We start from the raw sequence: 15,197 nt of genomic DNA, 5'->3' as shown, positions 1-15,197 counted from the left end.
ACTTCACACATTTGATAAAAGTCCTGGCCTGAAGACATCTACATGGTAATATTCAGATACAGTTATAGCGCCACCTGCAGGAAACAGGAAGTGGCATGTTTTAAACTGTGATTAACTCATAGAGATTCAAACAGGTAAGCAATATATTTGGCCAGTATGATCTTCAGACCTTTGTGATGATCCATTGCAAGTTCCTGACTTTTTGTGGAGGGGCGTGTCCATGGCGGCCTGACAAAGTTTGATGTTTCGCCATGAAACAGGAAGTTATAGTAACTCAGGCACAAAATGTCCGAACAGTCTCACACTTCACACATTTGATAAAAGTCCTGGCCTGAAGACATCTACATGGTAATATTCAGATACTGTTATAGCGCCACCTGCAGGAAACAGGAAGTAGCATGTTTTAAACTGTGATTTACTCCTCATACAGATTCAAACAAGTCAGCATCATATTTGACCAGTATAGCCAGTATGATCTTCAGACCTTTGTGATGATACATTTCATGATCCTGACTTTTAGTTGAGGGGCCTGTGCGTGGCGGCATGAAAAAGTTTGATGTTTCGCCATGAAACAGGAAGCTATAGTAACTCAGGCACACAACGTCCGACCAGCCTCACACTTCACATGTTTGATAAGAGTCCTGGCCTGAACACATATCCATGTCAGTGTTCACTTATAGCGATAGCGCCACCAGCTGGCAAAAGGGAATTTGTCACATTTAAATAAATAACAGGAAATCTGGTACATGTAAATAAATTAAAGTCCTTCTATAATATAACTTCCTAGACCTTTGTGATGATACATTGCAAGTTCCAGACTTTTCATGAGGGGCGTGTCCGTGGAGGCGTGACAAAGTTTGATGTTTCGCCATGAAATAGGAAGCTATAGTAACTCAGGCACGCAATGTCCGACCGGCCTCACCGTGTCCAGGCCTGAACACATATCCACGTCAGTGTTCACTTATAGTAATAGCGCCACCATATAACTCATTATATGCATATTGCCCACCGTTCACTGTTCATGAGACCGACGGGTGGTGATGGCACAGGGTTGCGGTTGCACTTTTGCGCGAGGGCCCGATCATCGCTGCTTGCAGCTTTAATTCTTCTTCTTCTTCTCCCTCTTTGATCGCTAATTTGAAGGCCTAAACATGCTCAAAAACTCACAATAATTTTCACACGCATCAGACCTTGCAAAAATTTACTTCTGATATGGGACTTAAAATTAGGCGTGGCAAAATGGCTCGCTAGCGCCACCTAGAACTGCCCAGGCTGCTACGCAATACGTACATGCACCAAATTTGGGGGGCTGATAGAGCTCCCCGAATCATTAAGAAAAGTCTCTTGGAGCATATCTCTAAACCCAACAGGAAGTCCGTTATTTTTGATTTCCTGTGCAATTTTGTAATTTGTTTCAATTTCCAGTCGTTGTACTTTAACAAACTCCTCCTAGAGTTTTAATCCGATCAACATCATCTACATGTCATTCTCATCTTAAGGCCTTTGCGAAGCTAAATTGCTGAGATCTTGACTTTTCGTGAGGGAACGTGACCCTGGCGGCCTGCCAAAGTTTGGCGTTTCGCCATGAACAGGAAGCTGTTGTAACTCAGGCCTACAATGTTCAACAGGCCGCAGACTTCACCCAGACTTCACACATTTGATAAAAGTCCTGGCCTGAAGACATCTACAAGATAATTTTCAGATACAGTTATAGCGCCACCTGCTGGAAACAGGAAGTGACATGTTTTAAACTGTGATTAACTCCTCATAGAGATTTGAACAGATCAGTATCATATTTGAAGAGTACAGCCAGTATGATCTTCAGACCTTTGTGAAGATACATTGAAAGATCATAACTTTTCGCTGAGGGGCGTGTCCGTGGCAGCCTGACAAAGTTTGATGTTTCGCCATGAAACTGGAACCTATTGCAACTCAGGCCCACAATGTCTGACCAGTCTCACACTTCACACATTTGATAAAAGTCCTGGCCTGAACACATCTACATGGTAATATTCAGATACTGTTATAGCGCCACCTGCAGGAAACAGGAAATGGCATGTTTTAAACTGTTTTTAACTACTCAGAATTGACACATTTGATAAAGGTCCTGGCCTGAAGACAAATACATGGTAATATTCAGATAGTGTTATAGCGCCACCTGCAGGAAACAGGAAATGGCATGTTTTAAACTGTTTTTAACTATTCAGAATTCACACATTTGATAAGAGTCCTGGCCTGAACACATATCCATGTCAGTGATCACTTATAGCGATAGCGCCACCAGCTGGCAAAAGGGAATGTGACGTATTTAAATAAATAACAAATCCTACTATAATTCGCCTGCATTAATTTTATCACCTATCATTAACTTTTTTTCTTTACATGGCAATATTCAGATACAGTTATAGCGCCACCTGCAGGAAACAGGAAATGGCATGCTTTAAACTGTTTTTAACTACTCAGAATTCACACATTTGATAAAAGTCCTGTCCTGAAGACAAATACATGGTAATATTCTGTTACAGTTATAGCGCCATCTGCAGGAAACAGGAAGTGGCATGTTTTAAATTGTGATTAACTCCTCATAGAGCTTCAAACAGGTCAGCATCATATTTGAACTGTATAGCCAGTATGATCTTCAGACCTTTGTGATGATACATTGCAAGATTCTGACTTTTCATTGAGGGGCGTGTCCGTGGCGACCTGATAAAGTTTGATGTTTCACCATGAAACAGGAAGCTATAGTAACTCAGGCACACAATGTCCGACCGGCCTCACACTTCATATGTTTGATAAGAGTCCTGGCCTGAACACATTTCCACGTCAGTGTTCACTTACAGTCGTAGCGCCACCAGCTGGCAATAGGAAATATGGCACCGAAAAATCTATAATGTAACTCCTTATATGCACGTTGCCCACCGTTCACTGTTCCTGAGGCCGATGGGTTGTGATGGCACAGGGTTGCGGTTGCACTTTTGCGCGAGGGCCCGATCATCGCTGCTTGCAGCTTTAATTTTATTTAGTTATTGTAAAAAGTTAGTGGTAGTAGTTTGCAAGAATTGTAAAAAAAAACTGTCTTTGTAGAAGTAAGTCTCAACCTATCCTTGTGTCACTCGTTCCCTCAAGTTTATTCCCCCACGTAGGAAGTGTTTATTTTGTTTTTGTATCATCACCTGTTTCCCCCCTCGTGGGATTTTGTTTCATGTGTTTTTTTTTGTTTAAATAAAAACCTTTCTGTTGTATCTCTCATCTGCGATTGGGTTCTGTCATTCTGTTCCGTGACAGAACAAACCGGCCAAAGAAGAACACAGCGGACGAGAGATCAACATTATGCGGTGGCCGTGTGCTTATAACCGGGAGTGGTGGAGTTCCATTGCCTCCCAATCCCACGCCGCCGATGGGCCATTCCCGGCTCAAGGCCATCGTCCCCTGCAGGACTATGCCCGGGAGCTAGAGGCGAGGAGGGGTTCCTTCCCTGAGGTGCTGGTGAGTGCCTATCTGGTGGCTGGGATGGATAATCCTCCACCCCTAGCTGAACGGGAGGACTTGATTTATCTTCCATTCTCTCGGTTGGTGGTTCAGCTGCACTCTCGAGAAGAGCTGCTACATGGCGTCTCTTCGAGCTGCCCCCGGGACTCCTCCCGTTTCAGCCTGGGTACCGTCCCAGAGGACCACGTCCTGGTCACTGGCGCCGTGGGCCTCTCAGTCCCATCCCTCCCAGCATGCTCAGGTCGGGGCCCTCCCAGCCTCCGTGGAAGGCGTGGGAGAAGGGAGTCATGGGACTCCCCATCTGACTCTTCAGGCGCGGAGATGGCTCCCCCACCATCCACACCGCTGCAGCCAGCCACGTGCTCAGTGGTCCGACTGAAGAAGAAGAAGAGGGGGTTGCTGCCTTTTCTGCCGGCACCTCAGCCAGCATTCCAGCCGGCGAACCAGCCGGTTATCCAGGCGGCACCCCAGCCGGTGTTCCAGCCAGCATCCAGTCCGGCGTTCCAGCCGGCATCCAGTCCGGCGTTCCAGCCGGCGTTCCAGCCGGCGTCCAGGCCGGCATTCCAGCCGGCGTCCAGTCCGGTATTCCAGCCGGCGTCCAGTCCGGTATTCCAGCCGGCGTGCAGTCCGGTACAGCCGGTGTCCAGTCCGGTATTCCAGCTGGCGTCCAGTCCGGTATTCCAGCCGGCGTCCAGTCCGGTGCAGCCGGGATCCAGTCCGGTGCAGCCGAGATCCAGTTCGGCCCAGCAGCCGGCAATCCAGCCGGCATTCCTGCCGGCATCCAGTCCACTGCAGCCGGCGTCCAGTCCGGTGCAGCCGGCGTGCAGTCCGGTACAGCCGGCGTCCAGTCCGGTGCAGTCGGGATCCAGTCCGGTGCAGCCGGGATCCAGTCCGGCCCAGCAGCCGGCAATCCAGCTGGCATTCCAGCCGGCATCCAGTCCGCCGCAGCCGGCGTCCAGTCCGGTGCAGCCGGCGTGCAGTCCGGTACAGCCGGTGTCCAGTCCGGTGCAGCCGGGATCCAGTCTGGCCCAGCAGCCAGCAATCCAGCCGGCGAACCAGCCAGGGACTCAGCCGGTTCCACCCGGTTCATGCAAGGCCCGACCGGTCTTATCTGTCCCTCCCAAGACTCCTCCCACTGTCCCACCCTTGTTTAGTGGCCCCAAGTTTTGGCCTCCTGTTGTCCCACCCCCCTCCCTTGTTTGTTATTTTTGATGGCCCACCCCAATCCCATTTTGGCCTCCCTCATGTTCCCCCTAGTCTGCTCTGTGCTTTGTCTCTGGTGTCTGTCTTTGTGTCTCTCTGTTTGGCACGCTGAGGTTTCACCCTTGGGATGCCGTGAGGCGTCTCTTGGGGCGGGGATTCTGTCAAGACTCTGTCCTTCCTGTTTCGAGTTCTCATGCTCATTGGACGGAGTCGTGACAGAACCACGTCTTGCGGGTTTATGTTGCGTTTTGTGTGGAGACACGTGGCTTTGTTGTCACTTACGCCACGTGTCATCCTGTCTTGTCTCTCAGACTCCTGTCTCCCGTAATCTTACCAGTCACCTGCCCGTCACCTCCCGTATGTAATTATCCTTCGTTAGTTTTCCCTCATATAATGCCCCTTTGTTCTCTGTCTGTTGCCGGTTTGTTGTCTAACACATTATCTTCACTTCATCGTGTCTTTGTAGAAGTCTCAACCTATACTTGTGTCACTCGTTCCCTCAAGTTTATTCCCCCACGTGGGAAGTGTTTATTTTGTGTTTTTGTATCATTACCTGTTTTCCCCCTTGTGGGATTTTGTTTCATGTGTTTTTTTTTTTGTTTAAATAAAAACCTTTCTGTTGTATCTCTCGTCTGCGATTGGGTTCTGTCATTCTGTTCCGTGACATTTACAATGTCTCTCTTCAGCAGAGAGCAGTATCTCTCAAGCGTGCAGGACACTTTCTTTTGAGGAATGTAACAAAGATGGTAAGAATGTTTTGCACTACATATATATGTGTTGAATCATTTCTGTTTCGAATTGTGAATTATTTTTTTATATTAATTTTATACACTACAGAGACCTCATCCCATAGCGTCCCACACAAAGCTGAGGCATCGCATGGTAAGTTTGTAGTTTATTTGTTTTTGTTTTACTTTGTTTAGAACAGCTTTAATTATTGTTTTTGTGCTTTCAGAACCATGTTCCTCTGCTCCTGCTTCTTCAGTGTGCAGCCCACTACATTTGCGACAGACAGTGCAAAATAAGAGAGTCTTTTGTGGATAGAATTACCATATTTAATATCGGTGGCTACACTTTATTCGTTTCTTCTAATTTTCAATCACACCCAGGCACACAACTCTTCCCAGAGCTCCTGCTCCACAGCTTCCTGGATACGATCATGATATACATCAGTGGAAGTGTTCTCATCAACAGAGGATCTGGATGAAGACAGAGCTGGAATCCATGGGTCTGTGGCCAGGCTGTCCTCCTGTGAGCAACCCCATGAAGACCGTGTCACCTCCTCAGCCTGAGCTGATAGACACAGTCTCTAATCTGCCTAAGGTCTTTTCCATTTACAGAGAGCATGGTATGGAGAAGGCGATGACATGGAAAGAGTTTCAGAAGTCTAAATTTTACAACATGGAAAGACAGAGATGGGTTTCAGAAAAAAGTAAATGAGAAATTTCCCCATGTAAATATATTTTGCTTGTGTTTGTTCTGCCTGTTAAAGTGTTGAGAAAAAAATAAAAACTATTAAGAAACACTGATTTATCTTGTTTTTTATATTTATAAATATATAAATAAATAGCAAATATATTGAACCTGACGTAACATATATTTGAATTTTAAATGTAATTCAAGCTGCAATCAGCGATGATCGGGCCCTCGCGCAAAAGTGCAACCGCAACCCTGTGCCATCACCACCCGTCGGCCTCAGGAACAGTGAACGGTGGGCAACGTGCATGTAAGGAGTTACATTATAGATTTTTCCGTGCCATATTTCCTATTGCCAGTGTTGTGGAAAAATATCAGTCTTGTAGTTCAAAAAATCTCTCAGACAAAGAAGGTCCGGGTGTCAAGGAGTTAACTTTATTTGCTCGAGACAAACAAAGTGAGATGTTCCAAGTCATCTAAAAACCAAGTGTTTTCCAGTCTACAATTATAGTAAAACTTCTGAAAGGTGGTCTCTTCTAAAACCAATCAGGTACTTTCCTGTTATCTCTTATTTTTATTAACCAATTGTTAATTGCCTGCCACCAATAAGTCCCAGGCAACAAGGTACGTATCTAATGGTGGTACGCTGGCTATTACATCATTTTTAAAATAATTTGCATACAATGGTTACCACACGAGACCACCAAACAAGCCACGGTCTCCATTCGAGACCACCAAACACACCTTGGCGTACGTGCGAAATCATGGTTACTTTTAAACAGTGGAAAATCCACAGGTTTCAGAGAGAGCACAACAGGCTTCAAACTCTAGGCCTCTAAAAACATCACTGGATTTTACCTTGTTACATTGTGCTCAAATGTGCTTTAAACATGCTTAAAGTGACATTAAGTGCATTTATATGAACAATCATTGGTTACAGGTACAGATTGTGTCATTAAATCATTAATTCATCTTCAAATAATCAAATCATTATCATAAACCTACTTATATGTAATCATACTTTTTAAATGTGATTTCAGATCAACTCATCTATATACTAATGTTCCTATGGATACTTCTTAATACTTTTTAGGTATTTTATCAAGTGCTTTTATAACTGTGGTGAATAACAGTGCTCAATACATCTAAAATATATCTATATGTGCTCAGAAATTACACAATATATTCCCCCCTTTGGGACTCAAAAGGAGTCCCACACATGATTAATTTCTGACAAGGAATAGATACTACAAAGTGAATGAGTGCAGGCAAATGTCATCAAAAATGTAATAAGAAATGTGTAAGTATATATAGATATATATACGTAAATGCGTGGGCGAAATCCTTAAGTAATTACTCGAAGTAAGCAAGCTAATAAAAATCCATTTTATCCATCTTGGTTATCTCGTAACACGGACAACACCTGCTTATAACCCACTATAGAACAAAGACATATCTATTCATTTTCATAGATGCGTTCAGTATTAACTGAATAAACAACCATCTGTTGATGAGGAGCAGATGTGTTAGCTCTCTTAATAGCCTGCATGACACATGGCCAAAAACATAACAATAACAAAATGGGCAAGAGAATGCAGGTTGCCAACATCAATATGTTATGTAGATTTGGGAAAATATTATTGAACCAGTCCCAAATGGAAGATTCTGAATTCACTTCTTCTTTTGTGATCATTGTGGATAACATGGTGATGTTATGTATTCCTTGTTTGATAAGATGTCCATCCACGTCATTGTCTGGAATGTACGTGCAACAAGTCTCTCCAATCATAGCACAAACACCTCCACGTGCTGCGGTGAGTTGGTCTAGGACCACTCTGTTCTGGAGTGCGGTAAGCCGTAGTCCTCGAAGTTCCTCTCTGATTCCTTCCATCATGATTTTCGTTGTATTGATAAATGAGGCTAGCTCATATCTGGTGATTTCCACTTCATGCATCAGTGATTCTACACCCAGTGCTGGGCTGAAAACAGCCACATGTTTCTCAGCAACTGTCCATATGTGATGGTTCTTTGGCACTGGGCTTTCTCTCAGGAAATTGAATAAGTCTCTTCTTGTTCGGTGTTGACTGTCCATTGCTCGATCGGGCAAGATGATGGCCCCTCCATGTAGTTGGACTAAAGCACATAGTCCTGTCCAGTTCTTTGGTAAGGATAAGTATACTCGATATCCACACAGCCAGTAGTGTCCTTCAACGACACCTGTTCCCTCTAGATCGGGAACATGCACAGTCAAACATGAAGGACATTTTGCTCGTCCTCTCTCGGAAGTCACAAGGTATTGGTAGGCCACAACTGTTTGTGGAGCTTTATGTGTAGTTGTAACAAGGCGAGGTGGAGGATGCACATAGTCTGCTATGCGAAGACATGACATACAACTTTGTCTCATAGATTCATTTGTTTGCTTGTAGATATGTGAACATTTCCTCTCTGGTAATTTTCCCAAGAAATGTCCTCCTGAAGATCGTTCATGACAGATGAGTTTACTAGGTAAATGCTTGACTGTTGCAATCTGAGCAAAAAGTCTTTTGGGGAGAGTGATTGATTTCCAAGTGCTGTCCATTCGAGTCATCATAACACTTTCAGTATCTGCATTTGGGTTCCTTTGTAGTCCTGCAGCTGCTATTGCAACCATAGTCATCTCAAATGTTGTGTTATGATCCTGATGTGGCCACCAGTCTCCTCCAGTGGTGCTATGAGGGAACTGAGAACAAACATAACAGTTTCTGGAAGCATACATTTTGACTGTATGATTGGTGAATCTCCACCACATGTTAGTAGCATAAGGATGAGGGGGATTAGGGTGATCCATCCATGAATCAAGTTGGTCTGTGTTGTTGATACTCTGTCGTTTATTTCGATGTTTTGGTGCAGACTCTGGAACCAACTGACCTGGGGACAAATGTTCATCTGTAGTAGCATTTACTCCAAAGTCAGCCTGTTCCAAGGTAGAATTCATAAAGTCTGTGTGGTTCAAATCCATATCCATGTCTTTGCGCAGAGTTATGTTATCCTTGAAAAGGGTATCTGGAAGTTCCTCATCATCTGGGAATTGTCTCATAAGTATTGGTATTATGATCACACATGTCAAAATGATCAAAACAGATGCTATGTCTCGCTGTCCAAACAACTTTCGGAGTCTCATGGGATGGCATGGGTGTCGTGAGCTCTCCATATTGTTATTTGCAAAGTTCAATTTTAGTAAGATTCAATTTAATTCATATCCTTCAGTGTGATAAGTAAAAATCATCCACTGACCTGGTTTTAATCTGGCTTCTGCTCTAAATCGTGTATGACAATTATGTGGTTTAAATTTCAAAGTTCCTGTGTTCAGGTTAATTGAGGGCCAAAACAAATATTGAGTGCACACAGTTAAAGTCCAACTTGGCCTTCTTTCAGTCCATGAATCATCCTGTGTTGAAGTAAAACCTACAGCCAATATAGCATTGTCTTGTGACAGCAATTTCAGAGGCTCTAGCAGTTCCAGTTGTCTTTGTTCTTGAAATACAGACACGTAACCAGAATTCACCAGTTCTTGATAACACGGTCTCTCAGTACCTTCCTCCCTGGTTGGAAAATAGAGCGATGTTCCTCTTATTCTGTCTGCAGGTGGTTTTCGGTGTGGGGTGTCATCCGTATGATCAGGTTTGAATTTTTCAGCAAATTGTCTAAAGGCAGATGACATTCGTCACATACAATGTTTATTAGGTCAATTATTTGGGTAATAATCCGTATAATATTTCCAAAGCTGCGTAGTGATGTCCGTATATTCCAAAGTTAAATGGCCAGTTGCTCTGTCCAATACTGGTCTAAAGTTTTGTCTTGTTTCGCCAACAATATACGTTCTTCCTACTTGTGTTGCGTTATCTGTAGATTTTTCTGCAGCTGTTACAAAGACTGCTAATATACTCTCGTCCTGTTGCAGGAGTCTTCTATCAACGTGCGTTGAGTAGGTTCTGTTGTTGTCTCTTCCCGGCCAAAAGTTAGTTGGATTAAATGAAAAATATCTGGAATGAGGTGTCTTTAAATTGAGTAATAAACGATCTTGGGTTGTCAATGGTACAACGTGACGCCACATGTGGAAAAGTCTTTGAAATGGGTGAGGTCACTAAAGGAGTCACTTCAGGGTAACTAATTTCTTTAAGCTAACTATGTTCGTCCAGTGGGTGGCCCCCACCCTCTCTAAATGAGGGCAGTTCTTCCACTGGCACTTTGCCCTCGTGCTCCTACTCACAGTTCTAGTTCCTTGGATAATGCGCACACACGTATTCCCACTCCGTGATAGGTAAGTTATGACCTGTAGTTGTTAAGGCTTTCTTTCCTCGATATATAACTGGTCGTTGTCCAGGTTGTGTGAAGAAAAAGAAAATAGTTATTCCACAATCGGTGTCGTAATAGGCTGGTACAGCAACTGAACGCCCCACAGCTAGGACTGCTGGATCCTGTTTCAGTATCTGTCGTGCTGCTGGTCCCAGTATTCGTCTGGAGTACCAAGATCGTGAAGGGTGTAGTACCGCTCTCTCATACCAGGATTGTTCTCGGTTCCGTGAATATTCTTCTTCCGTCAGTGGCATACATCGTTTCCATGGTAATTTAATTTCCTCTCGTCGTAATAGGTAGTCTGCGTCCGTGATGTCACTCTGACCAGAAACTCCTATCTGCAGTCCTGCTTTGAAACACCCCCAATCTTGTCCTGCTCAAGGGTTGTGATAAGAGTGAGGTAGATAAAGATAGAAAAATGGAGAGAAAGAAAGAGAGAACACATAATACATAGCCCTCTCTGTTATTTCTTTTGGGGTTATAATTAAATAAATCAACTTGTTTTTTACATGTGCAGTTTCAAAAGGGGAAGGGGTTCACTGCCAAAACAATAAACAAAACATGAGCTATCTTCCTGCCTATAAGTGTCTTAAAAGAATATAACTATACTACATGCCCCAAAAGGAAAACAATTCTAAGCTATCTCCCTTATTATTCAAAAACAAAACTATAATGGTAAAACAAAAGTGGCACCCCTTGTTTTGGTTTTGCATAAAACAACTATGGAATGTCATCATATTCTTCACATTTTTCCATTGCTGTGACCATGGTTAACATAAATGCCTCAGAGTCATTGTGCATATGTAACTTTGCATGTAGTGACATTTGTTTTGCTGTGGCTCTAACCAACAAAGACCTTATCATAGGGAGAACACAACAAAATAATACTGCAGAAATCATTAGAACAGCAACAATTATCATTCCCACTTGAGTTAGCCATTTTCTCCAGGACCCAAACATTGACTCAAACCATGTTTCAAATGCCCTATCTGTTCCAGCATTGGCCGTTACTTCATCCCTCAGATTTTTCAATTTTTCCATAGCATGAGTGAAAGACCCATCAGGGGAGGTATTATTAGGAATATAAGTACAACAATCTTCTCCAAACATTACACAAACCCCTCCTTTTTCAGCTAATAACCAGTTCAGGGCTTGTCTGTTTTGCCAGGCCATTTTACTCGTTGGGGCCAATTGTTCTCCAAGGGCTTCAAGTGCATCATTTGTAAAATTAATAAACCTCTGCTGATTGTAATACAGATAGTTAATCCATTCTGTGTTCTTATTTGGGGTTATCCATACAAGAATAGATTCAAATCCAGATCTAACCTCATCTCTTGCTTTAAATTGGTGTGGAATATTTCTAGGTTGGCCAATAGCATCCAAATAAACATTAGGGTCACTCTGGTATGCTCTCTTAATTATGTTATGTTTGGGCTTGCTTTTTACATTTTCATTTGGGTCCCATGTAATAATAGTAACATCTTGTATTAGTTTTACTCTTGCACATAAACCTATCCATTTTTCTGGCAATGTTGGCCTTAGTTTGCTTCCTCCACACAACCAGAAATAGTCAGCAATAGCATTTGCTTGAGTTTGGTAAGATTCAATTAATGGCCATCCTGTTGTCATATTTTGGCAGTTTTCTGGACCTATTACTGTGAAGTTATCTGTAAATGTGGCTGAAGCAAACTTATTACTCCAATGTCTTTTAATATTCTCTTGACCTCGCATGCTTTTATCCAAATGCCAAACAGTTATACAATTCCCTTAAAAAAATCCCACATTATTTCCACCTTTCTTGTTTGTACCATTAAAGCATTCATATTGCAATGTGTAATCTATGTCATAAACAGCTGGAACTTCAATCATGTTTGCTGGCAGGTTTACATCAATGTGCATACATTCCTTTCCCCATAATGGGTGAGTGTAGTACTTTTCCCTGTTTTTTCGTCCTGCCAAAGCTAAGCACTCTGCATGGCAAAAAGGAACAGTGTTTCTCTTTTTATCACACTGTTTTGTGTAATGTCCAGCACAATGTCTATAGTCATATGGGTTTGGCACAACGATGAGTTTGCTTAATGGTGAGGGGGTGCAAAACACACAACTGTCCATATATGACTGTTCCACTGTAAAACGTGGCTATCTATACCACTCATTGTGAATAGCAATGTCCCAAAGTCTCTCATACTGTGGTAGTTCATCACAAATCGAAGTCTGGGGGTGACCAACTGAGGTCTGACACATCGATTGTTGGGAGGTCTTCTGCCAGTAGTCGTTCAAGGGATAACTCTGGGTCAGGTACCCCTGGGTCTGTGGTATGGTCTGTACCAGGCTCATCAGTAGCAATATCGTGATCAGAATGTCCTGCATCTCCCTCCCGACTTGGGCCTGGGCGTAATTCCCTGTCGCTTGCCGGGGTCGGAGCGGTGTCTGGTTCCTGTCTATGGCGGCTATCTCGAGTTGCACTATGTTCTCCATGTATGTCAGGATCGTATACAGGCCTGCCAGCATGCTCCGTCGGTTGTCTGTGTTCTGTGCTCTGGCCTGGCTCCTCCCCCGTTCGTTCTGGTCGTGGCCTCTGTTCTGGCTCGTACGGCGGCTCATGCTGTGTCTGCTCCTGCTCCTGGTCCTGGTCGAGTCTCTCCTGCTGTGCCCTCTGCTCTGGCTCGTGCTGTGGGAGCTGCTCCGGTTGTCTCGCAGCTGCCCTAGGTGATTCTGGAGCAGGGTCGGGAGCTCTCTCGGAGGTCCACTGACTATCATCTTGGTGCTGTACTTCGTCTGAAGTCTCTGATAGTTCCTCGTCGGCTTGTTCAGAATCTCGTAGACGGAGTTGTGGTACTCTGGTGCAATGGTTCAAGTGGTACCAGGTGTTGCTTCCTTCCACTTGTACTGCTGTTGGTGTTGCTCGTACGACTGTGTAAGGCCCTTCTCTCCGCGGCTCATTCCATCTCCTTCTGAAGACCCTCAGATAGACTTGGTCTCCAGGAACGATTGCACATGGAGCTTCTTCGTCCTCTCTGGGCCCTCGGCGATGCTCCTGTGAATATATAGCCTCATGTATAGCAGTTAATTGTCTCATATAAGTTCTTAATTCAACTTGCAATTGTTCCAGGGGCGGTCCATCATAAGGGCCCCTTAAGTATGGCACTGGCATAGGTCTGCCCGTGAGCATTTCATGTGGGGTCAAATTCGTGGTTCTGTTAGTTTGCATGCGATAGTTCATTAGTGCCAACGGTAATGCATCTACCCAGTTCAATTTGGTATCTGCACAGATCTTATTTATCTTTGCTTTTAAAGTCCCATTCGCTTTCTCAACCATTCCTTGAGATTGAGGTCTGTAAACACAGCCTAGCCGCTGTTTTATTCGCAACTGTTGTAAGACAGTCTTTACGGCTCGTTGAATAAAAGAGGAGCCGTTATCCGAGCTGATCTCAGAAGGAATTCCAAACCTAGGAATCACTTCTCTTGTCAAGAACTTAATCACAGTCCCAGAGCCCTGGTCTGCTGATGGCACAGCTTCCACCCATCTGCTGAATCTGTCTATAATCACCAACATGTATCTTTTTCCTCTGACTGATTTGATCATGTCAACATAATCCATTACTAAGTGTTTAAAAGGTCCCTCAGGTACAGGGATGTGTCCTATGGGTGCTGAAGTCCCTTTCCTAACATTGTTCTGAGCACAAATGTCACATCCTGTTAGGTAATCATCCACTGTTGCTTGCAAATAAGGTGACCAATATCCTTGTTGCTTGATCTTTCGAAGTATCTCATTTCGACCGCAATGATCAAACCCATGTGTCTCTGAAATTAATACAGTCAATAGGGCATGCGGTGCAATTATAAGTCCTTCATGAGAGCGCCATACTCCATTTGCATCTCTTGTGGCCCCCCTTTGCTGCCATACTGACTGTTCAACAGCACTTGCCTGCTCCTGTATGCGAGCAAGATCTGTAATGCGGGGCTCGGGTTGTACTAATACCATGGGGGCCATTACAGCAGTTAGGCACCCTGAAGCTCTTTTAGCCTCAGCATCTGCAGCATTGTTCCCAACAATTACAAAATCATTTCCCTTTTTGTGTGCTTGACACTTAACAACGGCTAAAAGTTTTGGTTGCATCATTGCAGAAATTAACTGTACAATTTGTTCTGCATGTTGTATTGGGGTACCGTCACTCTTTTTAAATCCTCTTTGTTTCCAGACGGCCCCATATAAATGGCACACTCCATGTGCATATGCAGAATCTGTATAAATATTTACAATTCGTCCCTTTGCCAACTGGCAAGCTGTGGTCAGAGCTTTTAGCTCAGCCAGTTGTGCGGAACACGGTTGCTCACAATGTTGAGAAATCACAGGTATAAATCCATCATCTTTTCGCTTAACCACAGAAAAACCAGCATGATTTCCCAGATGGTCTCTGAAACAAGATCCATCCACAAAATAATCAGCTTCAGCATGCATTATTGGTGTAGACTCTAAGTCTGGTCTAAGACGGGTAAATGCTAGTGATTCAGCAACACAATCATGTGGAGTGCCCTCATTTTCCAAAGGTATATAGTTAGCTGGATTTACAGTAGTACAATGTTTTATCGTTACATCTGGATATGTCAAAAGAGTTGAATATGCCAGGCTTCTGGCCTGTGTCAAAACAAATCTGCCCTGCTCCAACATTTCAACCACCTTGTGATGCGCATATATAGTCACAGGGTACCCCATAGTAAAAGTAGAAGCTTTCTCATAAGCATAATATACA

General features: G+C 43.8%; 2 protein-coding genes across 4 annotated transcripts in view; one reads left to right on the top strand and one right to left on the bottom strand.

Moving 5' to 3' along the window:
- Positions 1-15,197, top strand: part of myo10l3 (myosin X, like 3) — a 204,169-nt gene that overhangs the window by 37,945 nt on the left and 151,027 nt on the right. The window lies entirely within an intron of this gene.
- poglut1 (protein O-glucosyltransferase 1) overlaps positions 8,166-15,197 on the bottom strand; it is a 69,615-nt gene continuing 62,583 nt past the window's right edge. The window contains exon 11 of one of the 2 annotated variants that reach the window (XM_057335989.1): positions 8,166-10,816. The gene's annotated coding sequence lies outside the window, so the exon portion shown is untranslated. The remainder of the gene's footprint in view (positions 10,817-15,197) is intronic. The other variant, XM_057335988.1, reaches the window with a different exon arrangement.

Source organism: Triplophysa rosa, linkage group LG6, assembly GCF_024868665.1.
Source record: "Triplophysa rosa linkage group LG6, Trosa_1v2, whole genome shotgun sequence".
Taxonomy (NCBI): Eukaryota; Metazoa; Chordata; class Actinopteri; order Cypriniformes; family Nemacheilidae; genus Triplophysa; species Triplophysa rosa.
Note: the sequence above shows the minus strand (reverse complement) of the source record. Positions and strands in the feature narration are given on the sequence as shown.